This window comes from Arvicola amphibius, chromosome 12, assembly GCF_903992535.2.
Source record: "Arvicola amphibius chromosome 12, mArvAmp1.2, whole genome shotgun sequence".
Lineage (NCBI taxonomy): Eukaryota > Metazoa > Chordata > Mammalia > Rodentia > Cricetidae > Arvicola > Arvicola amphibius.
In genome coordinates, this window is record NC_052058.2 from 46,703,515 (window position 1) to 46,727,059 (window position 23,545).

The following is a 23,545-nucleotide window of genomic DNA, read 5'->3' on the forward strand; positions in this document are numbered from 1 at the left end:
TCGAGAAAAACAGAGAATGATATTCTGAACACACAAAAGATCTGGGAGCTGGTTTTGGAAGGTAGGTGGGAGGCTGTAGTTTTACACCTCAGAAGACAACATCCATACAGTCCATACACCTTAGTGAACAGCATCTAACCTCTGGGGAGGCGACAGGGAGACAAACAGTTAGCAAACACTTTGATTTGGTTTTGGGGTAATGTGAAGGTTGAACTACGGTACCTGGCAAGAACTGTTGCTCAGTGTAAATAAAAACAGAAGACTATTTGGTGCCAATGGCCTGGAGTTGGTTGAAAATAGAGAAGAGTTGAATCACGCTTGAGATGAGGTTGATCTTAAAGATATATTTGAAAAACAACAACTACAAGAAGAAGAAACCCATTTGGTGAACCTGTTGTGTCTGCTGTAGTAAGCACTACTATTGCTTTTGTGTGTGTCTGAAATTGTTGGCTTGTGTTTGGGACCATGTCATATGAGCAACACACATCCCCAACATGGAATTTCTTCAGCTCGGGGATTATCTCACAGGAGAATGAGAACTGAGTGGACATACCATATTTGGGCAGGGTAAAAGGTTTTTTTAAAATATTCTTCCTACCATGTTAACATTTTGTCTCTTTGATAGATGCTCTGAAAGGCCATCTATCTAATAGACAGCAGCTTATTCTGTCACGTGACTGGCTTGAAGTAGCCATGCCGCCTGCTGTGCAGTTGTGTTTAGTTCTGACCTCCACCTCTGCCTTCGCCAATTGTTTCAAAGTAAGGGTTTGCGACCTTGAAGCAGTTCATCAGGACTAGGAGCTGGCTGAATGTCTTTTAGGTTAGTCTGTGGCTTTTCAGACCCTATTAAGGACCATGGTAGACAATATTTCCGAGAAGTCTTTCTTTCCAAATTCCTGTCTCTTTGGTTCACCTTTTAAAGCACAGTGCAGAAGCCTGGCTCTTTCCACTCTGAAGCCATTTCTAGACTCATTACCACTGACAGGACTTTAGCCAGGATCCCCACATTCTCTCAGTCTTAATTTTCCCACCTGTCAAATAGGATAGTATCTATGTCACAGAACTCTTAAGAAGAGTAATTGAGATGTAACACTTGAAATGTTCATTACAATCCTGACATGCATTGAATACTCAATAAATATTATGAGTTGATGTTCTCATTGCCATTTTTCTTTGTGTGTGCATGTATGTGTGTGAGTGGGGTGCATGTATGTGCAGTGTATATACTTGGTGAGCATACCTATGAGTGTGCAGAGGCCAGAGGGTGACATCAGGTGTCATTTTACAGCTTATCCTCTTGAGACAAGGTCTCTCATTGAAATGGGAGCTCTGCTAGTGGTCACTAAGTCTCAGCAATCCTCCTGTCTCTGATCTTTCCAGGGGTGGGGTTACAGGAACGCATGTGTTCTCTCTCTGCTTTTTGCAAGTTCGCTGAGACTAAACTTAGGTGCTCATGCCTGTTCAACAACTTTTTTTTTTTTTTACCTTCTAAGTCCCCTCTCCAGCCCCAGCATAATAATAATTTATAGGTATACTCTATATAGGCCAGAACTTCTAACCAGACCCGGGCATCTGGATGAGCCTCCAAAGCAGCTCACTGTGGCAGAGGGGAACTGCTTCTGAATTTAGGCTGCCTGAGCTTTATGCTGATCCATTTGACTTTAGTGGTAATGATCACTAGTTTGTAAACTTGAGACAGACTGAGCCCTGACTCGGCCTAACTCCGCCTTTTCTGTTACCCGAGGCAGATGTGTGTTGGATCAATGATTCAGCTTTCTGGAGGATCAGAAGCCGCTGCCCGGCTGAATCTCCCTCTGTGAGATGCTTGTGCCGTGTGTTTGCCTGTTTTCTGTTGTCTGCACAGCCATTTGCATCACACGGGCTGTGCCTGGCTTTTTCTCTATGGCTACGAGCTCTGAATAGTTATTGAAAACTATGTGTCAGTTTTTCGGCTGCATTTGATACAGGAACGCAATCATTCCACTCATCCCAACCATGGTACTTTTGGACTCAATCGTCTGTGTTTTAGTAAAAAACAATGTTTTCCCCTAAATGAAGTCGGGAGAAAGCTTTCCCCAAACCACATGCTCTACTCTTAAAAGTCTTTGGTGAACTTTGCTCATAAAAATATAACAACCCCAAATGCTTTCTTGCTCAAATATTCACAAACTTTTTTGCTTCTCAAAATAAAATGGCTTTGAGGATTAATTTAACCTTAGCCATTAGAGAGGTTCTAGCCCACTTGGGCCATATAATAGCTATTTATAAACACAAATAAGAAGACTATTCAAATGAAAATTCATAATCTATTTTAATGCTTTGAAAAATGAAACAATCCTTTCCCATAATGCTTGACACTCATATCAAAAAGGAATATCAGATCATTCTCTCTTAAACTGACACATGATATAAACTGTATTTTACCCCCCCCCCCCGGGCATTGATCCTCAGGCTTCATGCATGTTAGTTAGGCTTCCCCCACCCCCCACAACACTGAGCTAGGTCCCCAGCCCATTTTTCATTTTGAGACAGGGTCTCACTGAGTTACTTAGAGTGACTTTGAGCTCACTCTGTGGAAGACACCAACAGAAGAATGAGGCTGCATGTTGAACATGAGGTGACTGGAGTCCAGATTAAGTAAATGGCAGCTGAATTCAAGGACGAGATCTTGGGAAATGATTGCTCAATGGAAGATTTGCTTTGGAACTAAGTGCAATGTAGTTGTCATAAGAACCTCGGTTTTAGAAAGGGTGGATGGTGCTTCCAAGTATTAGGGACTGACTGAGAGACCGTGGTCTCAGGATTCCAAACAGCAGTGGACTCTATAAGCCAAGCATGTGGATTTGGTAATCTGCCTCATTGGATGCCAGAAGTTCTACAGACAGGGCAGGGTGTTGGGTGGTCAGTTCCACCAAGATGCAAATTGCAGAGTTTTTTTGTGTGTGATTTTTCAGATATTTACAGAAGGAAAAAAGTGAGCCTTTCTCTTTGATTTGTCAGAACAGAGGGTGACTTCTTCGCATTCCGAAATCCTTTGATAGGCAATCCAAGGCTATTACATTTTAAGCTTTTGAGAGTTTTCTTTGGAAGAACTTTTCCTGTTAGTCTATAAACTACAGGTTAGTACTGCAGCACCTTCTCCTGTCCCTTTCTGCTCACATCCACATCCACTTACAACCCCATCTGCATGGCAGAACTGCACCCCTAGTCTTTGCTACTACCCACAGACAGGCACCCTAAGCTCCCTCGATTTAACTTGTCTGAAAATAACTCATGTCTCCCCAGCCACCTACTGCTTCATCTACATGTAGCATTGGGCTGAAGACAAAACTCTCATCCTCCATGCCAAACGCCAGCAACCGTCTTGCCCAGCTCCACCCCTGCTGCTTTTCTTCAGGAGAGGGTAAGGGGTCCTGGATCAGACAGATCTGGCTTCATGTCCACACCAACTGCTTGTCTGATTTCACTTACCTTGGACTTCCTTGAAACAAGAACTCAAAAGATTTCTTTGACTGTAGATGAGGCAAGGACTGTGAAAACTCTCAGCTCTGGTCTGGCACATAGGAAGGCACGGGGCAAGAGCCGGCCTTGTGGTAGACTTGCCAAGCATTCTCAGCACACCACCACAGCCATCTTTTCCATTCCAGCTATTATTTATTGCATGGATTGATCCATATTTGCGCGTATATTCATGCATGCAGTTGCATGTGTCATAGTGGCCATGTGGAGATCAGAGGGCAGCTGTCGGGAGTCACTTCTCTCTTTCACCACATGGGCTCCAGGGGCTGAACTCAGACCATCTGGCTTAGCAGCAAGTGCCTGTCCCGACTGAGCAATCTTGGCAGCTCTGCAGTTGCCTGTTAAACCAGCACAGTGTTCCACGTCTACTATCAGCATGCTGTTCAATCGTTGATGTAAGATTTTTAAAGCGTGGGCTAGTTTATTTCTCCTGGTCAGACATCCAAATGCACGGCTAATGTAAGTACCCTCGGGTGCATCCTGTCCTGCAAACCTTTTCTTTCTTTTGACATGGGCATCAGAGATCCTGTATAGAACATACTCTCTGCTGTGTGGTTAGGTTCATTCTGCCTTCCCTCTAGCTTTAAACATATTTACATTCACAAGCATCCACTTGTCCTTGCCTATATCCCCCCCATAAGCCCCTGTGTCCTCTGCTATTTCAGTTGTACCCACAGAAGCTATCCAATTGGGTCTTCCCAGATTGCTTAGCCTTCCTCATGCCACAATCAACATCTAGCATTTGGTTTCTTCACAGTGGCCCTTGGTACCCTCCATAAACCAAATATCCTCCAGACCAGGGTCCTCTGAGGCCTAATGGTATTTTCTAAGCAATAATTTCTCAATGCAAGTTTGTTGAATTTTGTTGAATCCAGTTAGGAAGATTTCAGTCTTCGAGACGTATATGCGAATAAGCAGACAGACAGCATTTGCGTAGTGGCTTACCCAGCCACCTGCTGCTCCCCCGTTCACAGTTTACCTTACAACTGAGAGTGAGGACTGGGTTTGCACAGCCATCTGTTCTACAGATTGCCAACGGGCCAGGATTTCCAGGTCTTTCCCTCACTACACCTTCCCTTTAGTTCTCAACAGTGAGACCGCTCCCCAGAGTATGAGGCGCAGAGATTAAACGCGAATCCACCAGTTTGACAAGCCAGACATCCTGATCCCTGGGAAGACTGAATGTGGAAATGGATTGCTAAGGGGCCAAAGGTTACCCTGGTTCACTTTTGTCCTGATTGACATGTATGCCAATGACGGGGTGAAAAACCTGACAGCTGCTTTCTTGGTGCGGATAACCGTGGCCTGGCCTAGTGGCCTCACGCAGGATGACTGGCTTGGTGGCGTTAAGGAGGATGACTGGCTGGCTTGGTGGCATTAAGAAGGATGACTGACACAATTTTAAGAAACACCAGACACTGGTTTCATGAACTTTAGAAAGTTGTTCCAATGGAGAATTCCCTCCTTAACTCCGGGTGACGGAAGTGAGCAAGCACTTTCCAAAATTAGCACTGATTCCCTTTACCCGTCTACAAATTGCCATCTGGTGTTTGTTTCATGACTCACAGAAAGTCAAGCAGGATGGAATATATTAAATATGAGTAACGTTTTATTCTGAAAGGCCCACTTGACATCAAACTCATGGAAAAGTTGGGAAACCTCAAAGTCTGGACGATGGCGATAGACGCTCCTCAATCTTAACTCTTGTGTTGAGGAGGATTCTCTTAATTTAGTCGAGGAAGAGATGATTTATTCTAGTCTTGGTCGGAAATTTATTTGTGGCAGCAGTGTCAAAAGGGATTACAGAATGAAAGGAAGTTCTTCTATCTAAATATAAAGATAATATCTTTATTATCCCTAACATTTGCATGCGCTAAAACATTAACATTTGGATCATAAAAAATAAGCATTTATTTTACAATAACCAGATTTAAGAACTATAAGTGGTTGGTTTTTTTTTTCCACACTGAAAATGTAAAATTAAATTAAGCCTCTATGCCTTTCTTTCAAAGTCTAGGCTTGGAAATACCACAAACCACCTTGTTTTTATTGAGTCTTTGTCATTTCCATACGAGAGCTTTGTTTTCAATGCTTACAGATGTTCACTGGTGAAAACAATCTTTCTCCTTATGTAGAACCATGAGGACCTAACTTTATGTGGTAACAGGGCCCTATTGATTTTAAATTCCACCAAACAAGTGACAAAAGTCTTTCTGGATATGACTTCCTCCGTCACGTTTCTCCCAACAATCCCAGATAGGATCAACATTGCCCTTCAGTCTGTAGTCACAGCAGGAGGGAAACCCCAACTATTACTTGAAGCCAGGTCAGGAAAACTTATTTTTTCTTTCTGACTGGTTCCTGAGCAGGGAGGCTCCCTTGGTGCCTCAGCCACATCAACAGTGTGAGGATGCTTACTGAAACAGCCATGTCTTTATAATAAGAAAGAGGAGTAGGAGAACCAGGGAGAAAGAGAGTGCCTGAGGTGAGCCCTGGAATGAAGAACAAGTCAACTAGAATGTAGGGTGGGGTTAAAGAGTGATCGTTGGTTCAATTCAAAGAGCCATGACCTCACTTGCCCTGGTAAGTTGACTAGGTTTTGGGTACCAGGCATAATTTCTCTCTTGATGAGCAGGTGCTAAGTCCAATTCAAGAGCTGCTGGTTATTGACCAGGTATGTAAGCCACTACTGCATCCTGTGCCCTCCTGCTCACATGGGTTCACAGGCATCACAGCTGGTAGGGCTGTCGGTTGATTTTCTCATATGGGATTTTTCATGACATCTGGTACCAAAGAATCTAGTCTGCAGGGAGGAGGTTTTTGGGTCAGTTCCAGCTCTGGAATTTCTGGGGCCTCTGGGGTCCTGTGTCTGAAGTGCATAATGTCTTTAGCGATAGTTGCCTCTGGGAAGCAACCAAAGGCAATACCAATAGTTTACAGTGTTAAACCAGGCGGCAGTGGCACAAGCCTTTAATCCCAGCACTCAGGAGGCAGAGGCAGGCAGAGCTCTATGAATTCAAGGCCAGCCTGGTCTACAAGAGCTAGTTCCAAGACAGGCTCCAAAGCTACAGAGAAACTATGTCTTGAAAAACCAATAAAATAAAATAAAATAAGTTTACAGTGCTTTGGTGGTCTCTCACACAAGCCTGACCAACAACTCAAAAGAGGGCTTCTCGTGCCTCATGTTGGGGTTTTCTGCCAAATGTTGTAGACCTGCTACAGAGTAGTGTAGTCTTTACCCTCATCAGGAAGCTTCTCTTTGCAACAGATGTAGACCATCACAGAAAACCACAACCAATCAAACCAATGAAACGTTGTGGAGCACAGTTTCAACTTCTGCATCCTAAGGCTTTGCAGAAGAAGGGGTGGGAAGATTCTAAGGGAGAGAGGAAGGGAAAGTTTGCTGTGAACTTGTGTCCCCCCCCCCCGGGGGCTGTCAGTAGCTACACCCATAAAGTCTCACCAGCATGACTGCCTGAACGGGAGGTGACCAAGGATGATACCAATAGACATGCTAACACAGACAGGAGGAAACTCAGCAGGCTTCAATCTTTCGTGAGTAATTCAGGCAACTCAGGAGTGTTGAAAATGGGAGAAAGGGTCTTCTCTAAGGAAGACCACACACACATGCACACACACACAAACACTCACACATACACACACACACACACACACCAATTGCTTATCCGATACCCATGCTCATCTCTTAAAACATTTACACATTAGTAACATGATGTAGACTGAGCAGATTGTATTTTAGATGGATGTAATAATAATTAATAAGAAAGATGCTAAGAATTTGAAAGACAGCAAGAAAGGGGTTTGGAGGGAGAAAAGGAAAGGGTGGAATGATATAATTGCACTATAATCTCAAAAACTTAAAAAAATAATTAAAAGGGAATAAATCATCTAAACAGGTTTCCTTTATTTGTTCATTAACTGCTTTTTACATGTTGTGTGTAATGTCTAATGTGCAGTGGAGTCTCAGTTATCTGACAGCATTATTTAATGTTTTGATTTTGAAGGCAGAAAGATTTTTACTTTTTCAATCAAAGCATAATAATTGTACCTACTTAACTGTACAATGCGATATTTGATTCATGTATATATTATGTAGTGATTAAACCGGGTTAGTTAGAATGACCATCTATATCATGCTAAACTTCTATCAGTTTTTCACTGGGTGTAATTCAAACCTCTCTCCTCTGTGTTCTGAAATGAGATACAGTCCGTTATTGTTAACTATGTTGCCACAGAACAGAACTTCGTCCTAGCTGTAACATTGCTCCTATTGCCAATCTCCCTCTCCATATGTCTTCTCCTGGTCGTTCCTCTTCACGGCTAGACATGAACTTCCTTTTATTCTTTATGAGAGAAAAGACACATGCTGTTTGTCTTTCTGTGCCTGGCTCATTTCCCTTAACATAAGGCTCTCTCGTACCATCTGTGCCACTACAAACAGCAGGATTGTATCCCTTTTAGGGCCGGATAGGTAACTTTTCATCACGTGAAGTACACTGTAGCCTTCTAGCCACACTCCTGGAATTGTGGACGCTATGAGGCGTTCGTTCAGTGTTCTCGTCATTGCTTCCTTTTGCTTTACATACTGAGTTCTGTGTCTATGTTTGAGGTGGAGTAACACTGAAGACTAAAACGGGCTCTTTCTATTCACAGGTCACACTTTACGACGGCGGAGGCTGCAATGGAAATCCATAAGGATAAGCAAGAGCAATCGGTTTTTACTAGAATTCTCCACTTCTGATACTATAAACACTAGATTCTCTATGAGAGTGGAGTCGTGTGGTGATTGTCTTTCTGTTCCTGGTTCATTTCACTTCCCATAATGCCCTCTAGCTCCATCCATGCCTCTACAACTGACAAACTTCTCATTGTGCCAGGGTATCTTGCATCTCCTTGGTGTGTTATTGGCAGCTTGGTATCTATCTCGAGGTGCCATTAACAACCCCGCCAAGAGAGAAGACTTACAACTGTCTGTAGACATTGTTGAATTTCACCCTCTGAGTCCTTCGCTGTACACTAAAGATCACTACATCCTTCAGGCTAGACTCAAGGCTCTAAGAGATGCTTCTTCTGCTGGCATTTTACCCGCGCTTCACCCTTACATCTAGTCAGCAGTCTGCAAGGATTAGTGACTCAATGGGAAACACAATAATTATGCTAACCTTTTGGGATTTTTTTTTTCTCACAAACTAGAGGAATTCGAGCATGAGGTTTTAAACAGCATTCAGTGAAGGAATCAGTCTGAATCATCACTGGCCAGTTTGGCTCCTGGAAAACTCTCTGTGTCTCAGAAGGGACTTGTTGACCAGATACCCCAGGTCACATTCTCTAGATGTCATTTTCCCGTTAATAAATACCGACTGTCAAGCACTTTGGAAAATGTCAGGTGCCTGTAAATGCTAAGTAGTCATTAAAAAGGAATATGAATATTTTGGATCCAATAATCTGCAGGGAAAGATAGAAGTCCAAATTACAAGAAGAAAAAAAAAAGAAAGACAAAGAAAAAGAAAGCTCTGACATTCAACTAATGACTTTGTCCACCAATGGCAGCATAGAACCTAGTGTCTCTTAGCAGTAAATGTTCTTGGTAAATGGATGGTCATTAAAAAAAAAGTCTGTCCTAACTCTGTGGCAGCATCCTAGTCCTAAGTGGGATGTTATTTTTTCTACAAATAAGGTAAATAATCACACAGAATAACTCATACTTTCTTTCCACACACTCTGCCCTTCACTGGCCTGACAGAGTGGCGGGCCAGAATGGGCGATGTCATGAGACAAGTCAGAGCCCCACTCTTGCCCCTCCGATGGACTTGGGCTTGTTGGGCGACAGCAGGTCTCTGTGAACGAGCTCTGTGACGCTGGGCGTGAGAGAGCTTCTCTGGGGCGCTACTGGCGAAAGCAGAGCTCACAGAAAAGACTGATTTCAAAGCTGTTCGCAGTACGTAGTCTGATTCTTTCCCTCTTTAGTCATTAATGGAACAGAGGGGTTCGTGGGATCAATTTCTATTTAGGGTGTGGGAGGAAAGAGACTATCAAAATTATCTCTAACCTTATCCCGTAGCCAGAATGAGAAATGATGCAACCGCACAGAGTGGAGATCGAAGGCCGCAGTCACAGATATTAGCCGGGGCAGCTGCCCTCCTAGGCTCAGAGGTGTGTGTTTTGCTCACAGTGGTGATGGAAGATGACCCCGTGGCTGACTACTGGGAATGTTCTGAAATCTTTTGCTTTCCACACGATAAATACTCCCAGCTACTGCAGAAATGCCCACCAATGTCTCCAGAGGCTGCAACCAATAGAAAGATCTTCCCCTTAGGGACCCGTCATCCTCCTAATCGCCAGTCCACACCTTTCTGGGCTGCCCCCTAGGGTTGTTTGACTAGCAGTGCGCTGAAAAGCACACACAGAACTCTGCAGATACCTGTTTTTGTTTGTTTGCCTGCTGCTGCCAAGCCTCGGAAAGAAATGGCTTTCATGAAAGCCTTCCTCCCGCCTTCAATTCCTTCAGGAAGTGCCTCATTTTCAAAACTTATTAAAAATGGGAAGACCATCCTAGGAGGCTTCTGGAGGTCTAGGTTCATAAAATGAATACGTACAAAGGCAACAGAATATCAAGTCTCCATAATTAAACCTTTTTCATGTGCACAGTTCCTAGAGTGAAATCAGCTTTGACTTCAGCTGATTTTATACAGCCTTTCTAATTTAAGCACCCTCTTCGCTCCTGCTTAGCTGTTGCTTGACTATGGATGGAAAATGGGTTCCTATTTCCCACTTTCTCAAGCCAATAAAGAGTTTGTATTTTTAGACAAGTATGATGAGATAGCATTAATTTCTGGCCTCTTTCCCCAATTCAAGAGCTTTGAGGGTAAGGAGAGTATTTCTGTTTAGAAGTGATAAAGTATTAAGGGGGAGCATGGGAAAGGATGAGCGGCAGGTGAGTGTGCCTAGCGTGATGTCTGTCATCAGGCATTGACAGGGCTGCAGGAACAGACCTCCAGAGACGAGGGAAGGATGAATAATCTCATAGCAACAGAGGCAGTCAGGGGAGCCAACAAAGCAAAACAACAACCTAGTTAGAAGTGAAACTGACAAACATGAAGGCCTGTTAGAGCAATTTTGCTTAATTCGGAGAACGAAGCAGCTGAAAAGATTTCCTCTTGAGTTACAGCCAAAGGCACCGCTTGCTCTGCTCCTCCAGGTTCACGCAGTAGCGTGAAGATCATCTAGATGGATGCTTGTTTGAGAAGCAGAGTCAGGTGTGGGTTTGGGGCTGGGGAGTTGCAGCATGAGAGTCACAGGCAGAAAACCTGGAATGCCGGTCTGTTTTCCTTTATAGATTATAGTAAACTTGTTTGTCAGTTTGGTTTAGAATCCCCATGAAAACAAAATCTCTTGGCATGTCTGTGAGGGAGTTTCTACTTTATGTTAAACATGGCAGGAAGACCCATCACGTATTAGTGGACACCACCACCCCATAGACTGGGCCCCAATTGACTAAAAAGGAAAAAGTGAACTGAGCATCAGCGCACATCTGCTTTCCGACTGTGGCACGAGGTTCCCAGCTGCCTTGTGTTTCTGTAACCATGGTTTCTTTGCCAGGATGACAGCATCCTCAAACCGTGAGATTAAAAAAATATCCCCAATTTCTTCCATTGTGTTTGTCCGTGTGGTTGGTGGTTTGAATGGGAGTGGCCCCCACAAGCTCATGCATTTGAATATTGGTCCCCACTTGGTAGAACCTGTTTGGAGAGGATTAAGATGCGTGGCCTTATTTATGGAGGGGTGTCACTGGGAACGGGCTTTGAGGTTTCAAATCCTATGCCATTCCCAGCTGCTCGCTCTGTCTCATGCTTCCTGGTCAAGGGTGTGAGCTCTCAGCTATTGCTCCAGTGCTGTGCTGGCCTGATGGATACCACTCTCCCCACCGTGATGGTGACGGACTCTAACCTTCTGAAACTGTAAGCTCCCATTTCACCCTTTTTTCTACAAGTGCCTTGATCATGGTGTCTTATCCCAGCAATAGAAAAGTAAGTAAGACTGCCAGGTCTTCTGACTTAGCAAGGAGGAAGAGGACGAACACAGGCTTCCAACTGGTGACTATGTATTAAAATGCCTGAGACTTATACTTATGGGGGACATTTCATTAACACCATCACAAGGAGTAAGGGCGTGGAGATCTTCACAGAGGAAGGAGTATTTGCAATAGGTCTCTGGGAACGAATCTGACTTTGATATTCTGAGACGTGGCAGAAGTAGGGTGTTCCAGGCATCAGGGATATAACTGCAGAAGTAGGAACTCATGCAGCCTGGGTTCAGGGAACCGTGAATACCTCCACTTGGCTAAGATAAGGGGTTTATGAACTATTAGGCAATGTCAACAGCCATGGTAGGGGAGGTTCTGAGTGTTGGTGTGAGGAGTGGGTTGTCTCTTTTGCCCATAAGAAAGGGACAGTGTCAAAAATTCAGCTGTATTTGGGGTGATAGACTAAAAGGATAAAACCCAGTTACTCAACAGGGCCTTCAAATGACCAGACAGAGCCATCTCCCTCCACCCCACAGATCTCGCTTGCGCCAAGTTGCTCATCACTGTGAAAACCTTTAAGACACAGAGTTTCTCGAAATTCAGAATGTGTTCCCACACAAAAGACTCTTCTAATCAGGAACACCAATTCTATGGATTTTGGTTTCTCTTTCTCTCTTTTTATTTCTATCTCAAATCAGGAATTTGTATAATGAGTGGGAGAGGGGAGCCGAGGAAGGCTGTGGAGAGGAAGTTTAATTAGAGGACTTATGTGGTGGTTCTTCAAGGCCAACTATAGCAAACAAAGCTGGAGCCCTTTCTCCTTCTCTTGTTGCTCCCTGACCATTTCCTAATGGCCACCCATGGAAATGAAGACAATGGAGACACCTCAGATCAAATTAATGGAAGTATTCTGTTAAGTATCACTTGTAAATTTTCAAAGGTTTGTTTAATTCAGCTGCTTTTAGCCAGAAGTTCTGTTCACAGTCTTGCCTTTTACATACTGAGCTTCAGTGTGATAGGGTACTGCCAATGTTCACAGAGTGAATGCAGATCCTAGCACTGAGCCTTAAACTCATGTGGCCCAATCCGGGGATTTTTCTCTGGTAATTCAGGCCCAATTTCTGAATACTGGAACATGGATGAAAGACTGTTTGCTTAGGAGGGAGAAAAATTCAATGTATAAAATTAAGGCAATTCAATAATGAATGTTATTTTAATATAATGACACATTATGAAGCCACCCCAAGGGGCAAAATGGCTAGCAGTAATAATAAATACAAAAGTACTTCTGAAGTCATTGTCCCTTACTCCCTCTTGATCACATGCCTAAGGAATCTGTTACTAAACAGCTGCCAAACTACTTGCCTAACCACAAAACTAGAAAAAATTAATCTTTATAATAATATTTTTGACATATGTGGTATTGCAACTTTTTATTTGAAGACAAAGAAGTTCTATAGTTTAAGATTATTTCATTTGGCAACAGGATCCTAAATCAAAGTAACAATCACATGAATAAATTCAGTACTCCACACAGCTAGAGCCAATGGTAGGCCACATCAGTAGCTTGGTTGCTTTTGTCCTTTCTCCATCTCTGCTGTCTTTTTCTCTAGAACCTACACATCTCTGTTCAGCTTCTTTCTTACAGGGCTGGGGAGATGTCTTGGTGGGTAAAGTGTTTGCAGAGTAACTGTGAGACCCAAGCCTGAGTCCTCAGAATCCAGGTAAAGGCTTGGTGCTATAATATGAGTATCTATATTTCCGTTGCTTCTATGAGAGATGAGAGATGGATATAGAGGAATCTCTGAAGCTTGTGGACTGGATGGTCTAGTATATGTCATCGGGATAAAAACAAACCATCCAATGAAGAAACTGTCTCAATCAAGGTGGGAGGTGAGAACAAACAACCAAAGTCATCCTCTTACCTCCACATGCATTTGAAGCGGGGGCACACTTGGACATGAGTGCACATGCACACACACACACACACACACACACACACACAAAGACAGAGACAGAGAAAGAGAAAGAGAGAAAGGGAAGGTGGCTACCCCCAACTAGACCCACATAGTCAAGAGGAAGAAGAAATTTACTCCTTAGAGAAATCCACAGAGAAACTTTGGTTGACTCAGTCTGACTTGATGTCAGGTGAGTCATCATGATGGATCACTCAGACGGACCCCGCGAGTGGGAGAAGACTGTCTCCTCCAAAGAAGGGAGCTGGTGAGTCAAAGCATGTCCACAATGAGATTATCCATTAGTTTATCCTCCCCTGACCCTGTGGTCAAAAGATTCTTCCAGCCAAGTATCTATTCCTCCCCCTCACTTGGCATCTCTTTTCTCCAAGTTTTATGGACTCTGTTCTCCTTCCACCACACCATCCAACAAGTGCTCTTTCCTGTTCTTCCTCCACGTTGCCTCTGTGCCTGGTAAGTATTAAACCCAGGCATTCCCTCACATAACCTTGTCATGCTCTGGTTATTTGACGGACAGCTCTAGCAGGGTGACGATAATGTAGCTCCCATGTATGATTCAAACAAAAAATATTAAGGAAGCCGATAGCTGTCCTTGGTTTTTCATTTCCCTGCTCCCAGTTCTACATAGGGGTGGGGGTAGTAGCAAGTGCCCTTAAGGTAGCTAGGAGTTTAAGTTTAAAAAGATCATGTCCATTTTATCGATCCCCAGTCCATAGTACTTGAGGAAGTTTTAGTGCAATAACATTGAACTCTGTTTTTCTCCAGCCTCAATTAAAATTTCCCTAAGTTGTAGAGTCATTTCTAGTTTATGAATAATCTGTATACTTCTATGTCCCTAGGAGTTGCCACACAAATGCCCACCGAGACTACCAAGTTACAGTGCAAACAGCACACTTCAGGCCTTTCTGTGCATCCTCTGGGATGGTACATGAATTGAACGGTGGTTTCTTAGCTATTTCAGAACAACATGGAGCAAGATCCAGATTTTCAGGTCTTACACAGGTAATGAAACAACGATCGGGTTTCACCCTGGTTAGTCCCTCATTTGTTTCCATAACTACATCTCCGATAAAGGATCAAATAGTATTCATTTCCTACTTGCCTCAGAGCCAAATTTCAAAGTGCTTCCTTGTATGGATCTGTGGCTTTGCTGAGAGTTCTGCTAATAAGCAATAGGAATGAAGACAACCAGCTGGGAAAACGGGCTAAGAGGGCTGCAAAAAAAAAATATCAGATTCCGGACTCCATGGCCATTATGTGCATGTCTGATGAACTGTGGGTATTAGGGCACGTCGTTTCTGAACTGCGGGATGCCTCAGAGAGGCTGAAGCTGAGAGTGCTTGTTTGGGATTCAAAGCAACAACTCAGGACACAGTGAGGGTAGCTTGCCATCTAGCATGACAGAGTGAGGAAGAACTTGGCACTCAGAAAGAGTGATGGGGCTGCTGAGACAGCTCAGCTGGTGAGGGTGCTCACTGCCATGCCTGATGATCTGAGTTCTGTCACTGGGACCACGTGGTGGAGGAGACAACTGGCTCCTTTAAGCTCTCCTTTGACCTCTATTGGCATGCCATGGGCCATGGAGTATACCCCCACATAAATGCTATATATTTTTTACATGTGCTAGGAGGAGGGTGGGGGTTGAGGCTAGTTTGCTGCTGGATATCCTAATCAGATTGTCCAAGTTTCTTTTTGCGATGCGGTTGCATTCCTCAGACTTCCTTACTGTTTCTTTGCTGGCCGCCACGGCATCCCAGCTCCTGCTCAGGTCTATGCATTTGTGTTCTATTCTCTATCCCTGAAGCATAGAAATGAGTGCCACAATTGTAGGACTAGCAGAAAGGGAGGTAGCCGAGCAAAGGAGGACCGAGTGAAACTCTATATTAGGCCTAGCTACATTCATTTGTAATGATGGCAGCTTAAGCTAAGTTCAGAGGCTCAAGGAATAAAAGAAATAATAGGAAAGATATTTGGGCATGACAGCGCAATAAGAAATCCATGACTTTTCTCACGATGAGACAGTAAGCAGCGTTCACATAGTTACTGCTTTCCAGCTGACCTAAAGCAGTCAGACGTAAATACCAGCTCCACAGAAAGCACACAGTGAATGCTGGGGCAGATAATATAAGGTGGATGGAAATGACAGCTTACTTTAATAAGCACCTGCTGGATGCCTGGCTTCACGTGTCATAACTCATGTCACCCATGGCCTTCACAGGTGTCAAGGCGGAAACTTAGAGTGGCCCTAAAACCTCTCAAAGTCACACAGGCAGCAGACAGTGGTACTGGGGCTCTGAACCAGACAGTTGGACTCTAGAGACTGAATTCCTGACGATGGCTTCTTATTGGCTCCACACGACAGATGTTTGAGCTCAAGACTAATAGGAATAAAGCTGGGAGGTTGGGGCTAGAAGCTGAGTACTTCTCAGATTTGGGTCCTTGGAGCTTAATCTAGGATTTGGGACCTGGAGCATGGTCTAAGCCTCCATGGTTATTACTATTTTAAAATAATTTATTATTTGGTCAGTTTCATATATGTATAATATGTCTTGATGATATGCACCCAATTACTGTCTCAAGTTTCCTTCTCATTCAACTCTTCTTTCCAATAAGTCTCCTTCCTGTTTACACCTGACTTTTAACCAACTGAGTTTAACCGGGCTGTTTGCATGAACATAGGTGTAGAGTTACTTAGTAGGGTATGGACAACTTAATAATATGAAAGAAAGTGACCGTGATCATTTTTCCCGACTCCAGGAAAGCTTGATCTTATGTTCAAGATGGAAATAGCACACGGAATTCTGTCTGACTTAGAAGTGACACCAAACACAGAAGTCTAGGGAAGTGCTGGCCAGTGTTTATGTCAACCTGACACACAATAGGACCATCCATGGAGAAGCATCTTAGCTGATAAAATGCCTCCATAGTACTGGCCTATAGGCAAGCCTGTAGGGCAGTTTCTTAATGGAGAGTTAATATGGGAGGGTCTAGCTCACTGTACCTGGTGCCACACATGGGCAGGTGATCCTCGATAATATAAGAAACCAGGGTAAGCGTGTCATGTAGAGCAAGCCTCTGAGATGTGTTTCACCATGGCTCTTTAGTTCTTGCCTCCAGGTTCCTGCTCTGAGTTCTTGTCCTGACTTCCTTTAGTGACAGAATGTCACCTGAGAGTTGCAGGAGGAAATGAGCCCTTGCCTCCCCATGGTGTTTTCAGTCATGGTATTTCCTCACAGCAACAGAAGCCCTAACTAAGGCAGGGGTTATAAAGAAAAACCAAGATAATGCAAATTTTCAAAGTAAATTATAAACAGCTATTAAACATGGTGCTCTTCTTTCACAACTTAATTGTTTGGGAACTCTCACCCAAACCACTGTGAGGTTAAAATAGAGCCCAAACTTGCTGGCTAGTGCTCCAGTACTAGAGAAGGAGGCAGAGTAAGTGCAGCAACTCCTGATGTCTTCTAGGAGAATGTAATGTTTCAAGGTTGTCAGGGAACTGGAGGTGTCACTGAGCCCTCGATGACACCAGCTAAATTGGAAGAATGAGGTTTCAGGACTGAGACTTGCACACCGAGGAGAGGAGCAGAACTGTATCGCTTAGTCAGTTGCGACAGGACACAGGGCAGGAGAGGGCAGCAGGGGACCTGAGGTCTCACTGTGGAGTTCATGGAGCAAAATAAATGAACCCAGTGTGAGTCAGAGTTCACCCCGAATGCAGCTGTTCAATGAGAGCTGCTCGGAAGGCAAAGACTTAATTGCTTCTTGGGCAGAGTTTGTGATTATCCACAGGGACTGTTTCTACAGCTCTGGAACAGGGTGTATAATACTAAACGTAAGTAACACTGTGAAAAGTACCCGGTATATGGCCAGGCATATAGCAGGTGTTCAATGGCTGCTACTTACTGATGCCAACCTCACAGTATAAATCATGATATCTCCATCCCGGTGACATTCTGAGCTGGGTAAGGCTCTACTGAAGTGAGTTGTTCTGATCAGTACAGGGTATTTGATGTTAGCAGCATCCCTAACTTCTACCGACTATGATGTCACCTTAGTAGTAACAAAAGAAATTAATCAAGCCTTGCCAGTGTCTTATAGGATGGGTTCTCAGTTCTCCTGGGCTTCTAAAATGAAGCACTAGAAGACAGATGGTTTATAAAGGTGACAAGTTACTTCCTCATTGTTCTGCCGGCTTCAAGTCCACTTTAAGCTGTTTGATGAAGGTTGCTATCTCATTTCAAGATGGTGCCATGTCTCTGCATCTGCTGAAAGGCTATATGTCCTCATACAGTGGAATTGGCAAGGCAAGCACTACCAGAAGTCTTTTCTATAAGGGCTTTAAAGGAGTAATTATGATATGCGGATTCCTCTGGTATAAATGAGACTAAGCCATTCATAAAAATGGTTTTCTACAAAGCTTGGCACACTGGTCCTTCCACCTTCCATAATCTAAGACCCAATTCCTCTTCCCCTCTGAAGGATGGAGTAACAAGGTGCTATCTTAGAAGAATAGAGTAACATCCACCAGACAACCAGATCTGCCAGCAACTTGACCCTGCTCTTCCTAACTCCAGAACTGTCGGGGGAAAGGAATCTGTTTGAACAACTACCATCTCAGACCCTTTTGTCATAGCCACACAAATGGACTAGGAGAGGGCAGGGGTGTCAGAAGTGCAGTGACACCCCCCTTTCCTATGCATTGGGTGTCACAGGTCTTATGCTGGAGGAACTAATTAGGAACACTCCACTCATTCAATGAAAATGGAAAGCCCACAGGCAAACACTTTTGGTGCTTGGCCAAATTCTCTAGCATCTAACTTTCCAACTGGGTGATGAAGTCCCTGAAAAAAGAGAAAACAAACAAACAAAAAAAAAACAGATGGGAGAGAATAGATATTGTTCACCAACCCTCTACAGATGTATTCCAACAGCGGCTGATGCTGTGGGCTCTGGAAGAGCCACACTGATCCTTTAAGCAATCAGTGGCTTCATTGCAGCTCTTAGACTATAGCTGATCCTTGTGTTTAACTAACTAAGTACAGAAACAATGTATCAAAAATGGTAGAAACCTACGTCCATTTAAATTATAATTATGAATTTGCTAATCATTAAAAAGCTTCAAAGAACTATGGATGTCAGCCGGGCGGTGGTGGCGCACGCCTTTAATCCCAGCACTCGGGAGGCAGAGGCAGGCGGATCTCTGAGTTCGAGGCCAGCCTGGTCTACTAGAGCTAGTTCCAGGACAGGCTCTAGAAACTACAGGGAAACCCTGTCTCGAAAAACCAAAAAAAAAAAAAAAAAAAAAAAGAACTATGGATGTCAACTTTGGTAAGGCATAGTGTGCTAAGGACATCTCGAATGGATTGATTTATTCACCTTTTATCTATGCTATTCCTGGGGAAAACCATTCATGCAAATTTTACGGTAGTGTCGATTAAGAGTTTGTTTAAAGTTGAGTTCACCCTTTTTGTATTGTCAACATTTCTTTTCTTCAGAGAGCAAGCAGATGGACATATGGGCTGGGCACACACATGCCTGACAAGTCAGACTTTGAACTTTGACAAGCATATCTGTTATTAACAGAGAACATATTCAGGGATTTCATATATTATTTCCAAGCATTGACTACATTGTGTCTGGGCTAGGACTTCAATGTTCTTCATTCTATCTGCCAACTTCCAAATGCTCTGGAACTACCTTTAAAGGGATTCCATGCTATAGAGTGTGAAGCAGGGAGAGTCTTACTCCCTGGAAGCCACTCTCTCTTCTTTAGGTTTCCAAAGCCCTGTTCACATGCTTCCAGTAGGCTAATTCTAAGAGCTTCATAATGATTCTGTTGTCTTTCTTAGTGTAACTGACACTTTTAGCTCTTCCATACATACATGGCAGTTGGCCTGCTAAGGATACTTAGTACTATTACAGGGAAAATTACTCAGACTTTAAATGGAATTGACAAGATGAGAAAAGAAAAGGCAAAGAAGAGAGATGAGAAAAAGAAAAGGAAGGTGAGGGGGAAGAGAAGCGAGAGAAGAAAGGAGTCTGTCAGTTCTGAAAGCTCAGATACGGAAAAGCCCGAGTTCTACACATGATCACACCCAAGCCAAGGTTTATCTAAGCAGAAGCAACAGTTCTGTGCTTTTTTTGTAGGGAAGGGCCGCTTGTTTGTCCCAGCCACCTGGCTAGCTTAGGCTGGAAAAAATCACACAGAAACTGTATTAACTAAATCACTGCTTGGCCCATTAGCTCTAGCTTCTTATTGGCTAACTTTTACATATTAGTTTAATCCATTTCTATTAATCTGTATATCACCATGAGGTTGTGGCCTACCAGCAAAGTTTCAGCACATCTATCTCTGGTACAGCTCCATGGCATCTCCCTGAGTCTGCCCTTCTTTCTCCCAGCATTCAGTCTAGTCCTCCCTGCCTAGTTCTGCTCCGCCCTGCCCTAATTTGCTATAGGTTCAGAGCAGTTCTTTATTCAATAATGGTGATCACAGCACACAGAGGGGACTCCCACATCAGTACTTACTTCCTATTTTCTTCCTCCAACTATGGACTAAGTCTGTACTTAGAAATCCAGAGTCACAGCCTTCTGGTCACATCACAGAATGAGTTCCAAGGAAACAGAATCACCTACACCCTCCACTTCAACAGTTATGTTCAGACCCAGCAAGAAGTCAAGCTATATTTAGGGACTTGGGACAGGAGAGGCCATCTGGCTAAGAGGGAAGGACCAAAGACAGTGGAATCATGAGGGCTGTCCTCAGCCAAAGAAAGGTACAACTTCCTTCTGCAGGAATAAATATTAGACAGGGGAACCATTAAAACTAATGGCCATGGTAATATTATAATCAGGTATCACTGACTTCTTATTACAGCATGGCTTTCCCTGTGCAGAGACTGCAAGCATCTACTTGCCTGACCTTATGGCAGTCATTTAATGTGAATCACTGCTCATTTCAGATAACACTCCGGCCTTCCAACTATTTAAGCACAGGTCAGAAGATGGGACTGCAACCTGGGACTTCCGGTTTAAGCATAACCTTAGCATCAGTGGACTCAGTGGACTCAGCGTTCCATCCCCATCTTCTAACCATGGCCCGACTCCTAAGCTCCCAGAGCAGCTGTTCAATGAGTGTGGTTGATTAAACGGAGTCCGTAGCAGAGGGTTGACTCATTGTTTCACTTCTCTCTCAGGGTTGTTTTCAGACCAAACGAGAAATTAAAAATATCTGGGAAACACTGGGAATACTAGAAATGCAAGCCAAGCCTATGCAACACCTACGTGCTACAGAGGTAAACTCCCCCAGTCTCAGAAACCAGCTCTGGGCAAATTGGTCTGCTTTGTGTGACCGGATCAGAGAGTTTAAATACCACAGCTTCTTTCATTTGCCCTTCCTTCCTTCCCTCCATCTTTCCTTCCTTCCATTCTTTCTTTCTTTTTGTTAATGAAATCTTAACGTACATATTGAGAATGGTTAGAATTCTTAGAATAGTTCCCTAAGTCACGCTTTTCACAACATTGCACTGTAACTTAATGAGAATGTGAACCACTGCTTGTTCTCATCCTTAGAGCAGTCTGTTAGTTGTGTGAGACTAGCTACTGTTTTCCGCTGAGAAAACCTACATCCCCTCTGACATGAAGCCTAAAAAGACCCAGAGCCCCTGCCACAGAATCCTGGACAGAAGACTGGCTTGAAAGATGAACTCTATGGGACATGACAAGGTAATGTAACTGGATGGGACATTTCAGTTCCACAATCACGTCCCACACAGGTGACCACGCTGCCTTCTGAGAGCTGGTGAACATCCATACAAATACACTGTCTTTGATAGAACACAGACAGCAGCTCGCTGATTCCTCTGGCTTTTTGATTCAGTTTTTTTTTTCCCTACAGGATCACTTAGCTTTATTAGCAATTAACTTCCTTCTGAAGCTATTCAAATCCCCAGTTTTACTTAAAAACAGGCAATATTATCATTTTCCCAGTAGATTAAAATATTTTAAGTGGCCATTGATAAACTTGTTTCTAGTCTGTCTCCAACTCCTGGAACGCACACCAACCTGGCCATTCTGAAGCCTGTTTCCTCTCATGGTCATCAGAAGAAGAAGAAACCCCAAATGAGATCTCCCATTGTTCAAGCATTAAAGATTCGTGACATTTTCAATGAACAGAGGGGCCTCCAAAGCATCTATTTCCAGGGTAAGCAGACACAGGAGCTATCTTGTGAGTGCTCAGAGCGTGACACACCTCATCCTGCTGTAACTTTTGTAGGATGTTGTCTACTTGAGGATCTTGCGTGAAGGTGAGGGGCCCTTGATTGGTGTTGAATTTCTACCCCCACCCTGCCTGCTAGTGATGTGGTCTGGAAGAGCCAATGACATCTCTAATATTCCCACTGCTAATCGATGTGAACAATAATATAAACTAGGGTTGTTGTGACTATTAAACCAGGTCAATACACTCTGGGAACCCACTGAGTATGAGCCAATGTCATGGCTAGGACTCTTGATTATTATCAGAAGTGCCACCATCCTCACTTCCCTAGAAGTGATCAATTTTATCATGCATGATGTCATATCTCAGAACAGCAAGATGGGAGTTTATTCATTTTGGGATGGATATCTGATTTCTTAAAGCTGCTGGAACCAGGTCTCATTAGCATAACAGAAGAACTTCCTCATGTTATGCTGCAACGGACAACACCAAAATACAGGTGATGTTCGGTTTTAATTGTCAACTTGACATAATCTAAGCAGGGATGCTCCATGAAGTGTTGTGTCAGAAGACTGGCCTGTGGGCATGACTGTCAGAAGTGATTTTGGTTTTGATTACTTAATTGAGATGGGAAGACTGCTGCCTGCGTTGGTCTTGAACTGAGTCAAGAAAGCGAGCTGAGCACTAGCACGCATGCGCCCATTCGCTGCTCTCTGCTCACGGATGTAACCTGACTTAGCTGTTTCAAGTCCCGGTCACCCCACCTTCCCTGCATCGATGGAGAACTCTAACGTGAAACTGTGAGCCAGACAAACCCTTTCTCCCTTAACTTAGGCTATTTTGTTACCCCGCTAGGAAACAAAACCTACTGCTAAAGACAAAACAGTAACAGTGTCAAAGGATCCCTGGTAAGGGGAGGAAGCTGGGGAGGAAGCCGTTCCACTCTTACTGCATAAACAGGACTGATTGAAACTTAGGACAACAGTGAGACCCCCAACAAGTGCTGCTCTAGTGTGGTAGGATATTTGCACACTGTGTGAAGATGTCTTGCTGTGATTGGTGTAATAAAAAGACGAATGGCCAATAGTTGGGCAGGAAGCATAGGCGGGAGTTCTGGGCAGAGAGAGAACTCTGGGAAGAAAGGAAGAATCACCAGCCAGAGACGGAGAGGAAATGAGAGGTACAAGAATGGAAGAGAGTTAACGTCACATGACAGAATGTAATGGAAGAGAGTTAACGTCACATGTCAGAATGTAAATTAATATAACTGGGTTAATTTAAGCTATAATATCTAGTTGAGACAAACCTAAGTTAAAGGTCAAGTTTTCATAATAGTAATAAGTTTCTTTGTCACCATTTGTGAGCTGGGCTTGCTATGTGTAGTACCCAAAATGGGACGTGAATATCCAAACATGTGGGTCCCTTGTTCCACAGTCTCTCAGGTGGGTGGATGCTTGCTGCGTACAGAGGCTCGCTCCTGCCCCTGCCTGCAGACACAAGAGGCGGAGCCAGCTGCCAGTGATGTGCACTAGTGTGATATGGATATGCTAAGCTGAGCCATGGTGGCTGATATGGCAGTTTAAGATTTGTCTCATGTGGTCAGAGAGAGCTGCAGGTGCTTGGCAAAGCCAGGCCAAGATGCAGAAAACCTCTAAAAATATACAGTATGCTTAGGGATTGTAAAAAGAAAAGAAAATGGATATAGACAGTCATAGAAAAAAATAGGCTAAATATAATAAAGTCTTTAAAGAGAAAATAAAGTAACATTAAAATTAATAAACTACG

General features: G+C 43.6%; 1 protein-coding gene and 1 long non-coding RNA gene across 2 annotated transcripts in view; one reads left to right on the plus strand and one right to left on the minus strand.

The window, feature by feature from the left end:
• LOC119827934 overlaps window positions 1-8,282 on the plus strand; it is a 30,343-nt gene extending 22,061 nt beyond the window's left edge. Inside the window, exon 6 of the long non-coding RNA XR_005287730.1 lies at window positions 8,194-8,282. This is a non-coding gene — a long non-coding RNA (uncharacterized LOC119827934). The remainder of the gene's footprint in view (window positions 1-8,193) is intronic.
• The window catches only part of Synpr (synaptoporin), a 319,444-nt gene that overhangs the window by 28,124 nt on the left and 267,775 nt on the right, over window positions 1-23,545 (minus strand). The window lies entirely within an intron of this gene.